The following is a 5196-nucleotide window of genomic DNA, read 5'->3' as shown; positions in this document are numbered from 1 at the left end:
AAATGGATCTCCACAATTATGTGGATAAGGAGATAACATTTGTCAGATCAAATGATATAATGAAATATGCTCGAGGAAAACATACACAATTAAACCTTGGTTGAAAGGTGCACCCGAAATATGGGTTGGGTTGCACGACCAATGTCAGAATGGTGATTCAATAATCAATAGTCCAAGAATGAACGGCCGACCATTAACTTCAAAGCAATAGGGTTGCTAGAAGGGCAGAATCCAAACAGCACCGTTCACTTGTTGGTTCCCCGGTTGGAATCAACACGAGGACCAAGGAATGAACGGAGATGGCAGGAAGTATCACTTGTACAAAGAATTCATAAGGGTGGTGATATTCTCATGACATTCTTGGCAACAAAGGTGGTAATACTCCAAGGTAAAGGAGAACAATTGCTGGATAGCAAGGATCTTAAGGTATAACACCAAACACGGACAAGTTTGTGTTGAACAGAAGGCAATAAAGTGGTCGATGTTAACACAAGTCATCCAGAGAAAAGGGTGGTATTTCTCCTCAAGAATTCAATAGATATTTTGGAAGAGCTCAGGATGTTGATGATGTTCACGACACATTTGTCGCGGGACTTCATGAAGATGTAATCGATCAGCGACAACATCAGATCAAAGGAATGATGAAGTGAAAGGTTATTGGAACCACGGGTACATCACAAGCTCGGAATCAAGCTTGTTGAACAAGGCGAAATGATAAGACGAGGAAGGTCGACGTAAGTTTAGCTCATCGTCGAAAAGTTGTGCTCCGGGAAGAAGGACCAGGTAGCACAGTTAAAAGTTGCACAATAATGATATAGCCGATCAGGCTAGGAATGACTTGAAGGGTTAATAAACTCATAAGCAATGAGGATTACTTAGAGTTATTGAATGGAATTGATTCACTTATCGGCATTCTCGATTGACAACAACCCAGAACCCGTGGAGTGATTATGACGGGGAAAGGTACTACTTCATCATAAATTCATAAGATGAAGTGCAATGGGTTGATATTCTCGAGATACCAGGGGGTAATACTCGAAGGTAGAACAAAATAGAGGCTAGGAAGGCGTACTGATCTGCAGAAGGCAAGTACTTTAACTTGTCCGAGAAATAGAATCAAATGAGAACAACCATGGTCGGAACCACAGTTGCAAAGGATCAATTCACAGATACCAGATGATATATATCAAGGAAATGGTTATTATTACAAGAAGTTTCCATGATAGGATCTACATCATGTCCATGGGCATGAACACAAAGTTCAAGGTCGACTCCCACTTATTTAATGCATAACCTTTCATTCACTTCTCATCTTCGAAGAAGTTGCAGTGTTGAAATTTTATCTGGCGAAGCACCAGAAGAGTATGTCTCGTGAAAACTTTCGGGTTCACACGGTTTTAGAGAAGGTATAGGTTCAACCCATCGGGGCATCTTAGAGACATATACCACAAACTTCGGAGTAAATAGTACAAGCTCGAAAGTAGAGTATGGCTATCAAAGCAGAGGATACAAATTGCGGAAGGCATTATATAACAGGGAAAGAACTTCTCGAGGTTTTTGTATACGAAGGACACTGTCGGATAAAATCCAACAAAGGAACCGATGGTCCATAAGGGATCTTATGTGAGCATCGGTACTCAAAGGAAGAAGAATACACGGGCATCATGTTATAGAACATCTGAATAATTCGATGCTTAGATAACAAAGGAATTATGATTTCCAAAACAAAGGATCAGAAGCAATGGTCTAATTAGGGATGGATAAGTTGAATAGCCTTAGGGGTACAATTGACGGCAAATAGATTGATCGAGAACAAGCTCATGTTTAAAATGACGTCTGAGCCAGAAAAATAATTTAAAAGGATCAACTGATGATTGCGTGCACTCGCACTCATGTTGAATCAATAGGATCAAAATGATGGTGCCTAAGGATACTAACGAATATTGTCAGACATATGGAAAGCATCCATAATGCAAGCAGACAAGTATTGCAGAGCAATAAGCTACTAAGGAGTTTTGAAAGATCGAATATTATTTCGAAGATCTTAGTGAAACACATAAACAATGGGGAAAGAACGGATATCCGGTAAGTGTGAGGAATTATCCGTAGGGGGTATTCATGTGGCAAGAACTGCAAGGCAGTAGGCACAAAGTATACTCGAAACATTAGAGAGAATTTCGGGGTATCTTGTAATAACAAGATCAACTGGGAATAAAATTAAGAACGACATGTGTAAGTATTTATCCATAGGGATGTTTCGGTGGTAGAGAATTGCAAAAGCAACAGGCACAAGGTCTCGAGAGAATATCGGAGAGTATCCTCGAATTCTTCTGGTTCACGGAGCAATCATCTGGAGTGAGGGGTTCTCCGGGAGGAAGTAGTAACGAGATCCTAAAATTAGATTTTAGTAAATTCATTAAACCCGAATAGGAGAGAGATCGGAGCCCCGGAGTATAGGTCATGGAATAAAAGTTCCTAATACCACCCAATGGCGATGTGGGCCCATGGGCCGCACAGCCATGTTAGTAAAACAATTTTCATTGACTAGACTCAACTTCGGCCAAGGAGTGTGGAAGGGGGATTCCTACAGGCAGTCGGCTCTGATACCAACTTGTGACGCCCCTGATTTAATCCTACACTAATCATACACGCAAACGTGTACGATCAAGATCAGGGACTCACGGGAAGATATCACAACACAACTCTACAAATAAAATAAGTCATACAAGCATCATATTACAAGCCAGGGGCCTCGAGGGCTCGAATACAAGAGCTCGATCATAGACGAGTCGGTGGAAGCAACAATATCTGAGTACAGACATAAGTTAAACAAGTTGCCATAAGATGGCTAGCACAAACTGGGATACAGATCGAAAGAGGCGCAGGCCTCCTGCCTGAGATCCTCCTAAACTACTCCTGGTCGTCGTCAGCGGGCTGCATGTAGTAGTAGGCACCTCCAGTGTAGTAGGAGTCGTCGTCGACGGTGGCGTCTGGATCCTGGGCTCCAACATCTGGTTGCGACAACCAGGTAGAAGGGATAGGGGAAAAGAGGGAGAAAGCAACCGTGAGTACTCATCCAAAGTACTCGCAAGCAAGGAGCTATACTACATATGTATGCATTGGTATCAAATGGGATAAGGGTATCATATGTGGACTGAACTGCAGAAAGCCGGAATAAGGGGGGATAGCTAGTCCTCTCGAAGGCTACGCTTCTGGCAGCCTCCGTCTTGCAGCATGCAGAAGAGAATAGACTGAAGTCCTCCAAGTAGCATCGCATAGCATAATCCTAACCGATGATCCTCCCCTCGTCGCCCTGTGAGAGAGCGATCACCGGTTGTATCTGGCACTTGGAAGGGTGTGTTTTATTAAGTATCCGGTTCTAGTTGTCATAAGGTCAAGGTACAACTCCAAGTCGTCCTGTTACCGAAGATCACGGCTATTCGAATAGATTAACTTCCCTGCAGGGGTGCACCACATACCCCAACACGCTCGATCCCATTTGGCCGGACACACTTTCCTGGGTCATGCCCGGCCTCGGAAGATCAACACGTCGCAGCCCCACCTAGGCACAACAGAGAGGTCAGCACGCCGGTCTAAACCTAAGCGCACAGGGGTCTGGGCCCATCGCCCTTAGCACACATGCACGTTGCGAACGCGGCCGGAAGCAGAACTAGCCCCCTTAATACAAGAGCAGGCTTACGTTCCAATCCGGCACGCGCCACTCAGTCGCTGACGTCACGAAGGCTTCGACTGATACCACGACGCCGGGATACCCATAACTACTCCCGCGTAGATGGTTAGTGCGTATAGACCAAATGGCCAGACTCAGATCAAATACCCAGATCTCGTTAAGCGTGTTAAGTATCCGCGAACACCGACTAGGGCCAGGCCCACCTCTCTCCTAGGTGGTCTCAACCTGCCCTGTTGCTCCGCCTCAAAGTAACAGTCGGGGGCCGTCGGGAACCCAGGCCCACCTCTACCGGGATGGAGCCACCTGCCCCTTCAGCCCCCATCTCCGAACAGTAACACAGGTAAGGTAACTATGTAAAGTATATTGTATATGCCCGTGATCACCTCCCGAAGTGATCACGGCCCAGTAGTATAGCATGGCAGACGGACAAGAGTGTAGGGCCACTGATGGAACACTAGCATCCTATACTAAGCAGTAGGATAGCAGGTAATGGTAACAACAGTAGTAGCAAGGACAGGCTATGCATCAGGATAGGAATAACGGAAAGCATTAACATGCTACACTACTCTAATGCAAGCAGTATAGAGGAGAGTAGGCGATATCTGGTGATCAAGGGGGGGGCTTGCCTGGTTGCTCTGGCAAGAGAGAGGGGTCGTCAACTCCGTAGTCGACCGGCGCATCAGCGGCGTCGGTCTCGGTGTCTAGCGGAAGAAGAGGGGGGAAGAAACAATAAATATAATGCAAACAGATGCATAACGATGCATGACAAGGCAAGTAACGGTGCTAGGGGTGCCCTAACGCGGTATTAGGTGATACCGGTGAAGGGGGGAAACATTTGGGAAAGTATCCCCGGTGTTTCGCGTTTTCGGACAGATGAAACGGAGGGGGAAAGTTGCGTGTTCGCTATGCTAGGAATGCGTGGCGGATAAACGGGCTGCGTATTCAAATTCGTCTCGTCGTTCTGAGCAACTTTCATGTACAAAGTTTTTCCATCTGAGCTACGGTTTATTTTCTATTAATTTTAAAAGATTTAAATCATTTTTAGAATTAACAGAATTAATTTAGTTAGAAAATGCAATTATGACATCAGCATGATGTCAGGGTGATGTCAGCAGTCAGCTAGTCAGTTGACCTAGTCAAACTGACATGTGGGTCCCACTGTCATTGACAGACTAACTAACTACCTAATTAACTACATTAATTAGTTAATTAGATTAACTAACAGAGGTTAATTAGGTTAATTATTGGTCCTAATTAGTTATTTAATTAAGTAATCAATTAATTATTATTATTATTATTTTAAATTCTTTTTTTATCCCTTTTTTTAAACGTTTTGGAGGCGGGGCCCTCCTGTCATTGACCCCAGGGGCCTTTGCGGGTGTGCGAGTTACGGGCACAGCCCGAACGGGCGATGGCCCTCGCGGGTGCCGGCGCGCCGGCGTGAAGCCGCGAGAGCAGGCGAGGGGCGGACCCGGGCGGCGACCAACGAGGGGGGCCGCGGCCGC

The sequence above is a fragment of the Triticum aestivum genome, chromosome 1A (genome assembly GCF_018294505.1).
Source record: "Triticum aestivum cultivar Chinese Spring chromosome 1A, IWGSC CS RefSeq v2.1, whole genome shotgun sequence".
In the NCBI taxonomy this organism is placed as follows: domain Eukaryota; kingdom Viridiplantae; phylum Streptophyta; class Magnoliopsida; order Poales; family Poaceae; genus Triticum; species Triticum aestivum.
Note: the sequence above shows the minus strand (reverse complement) of the source record.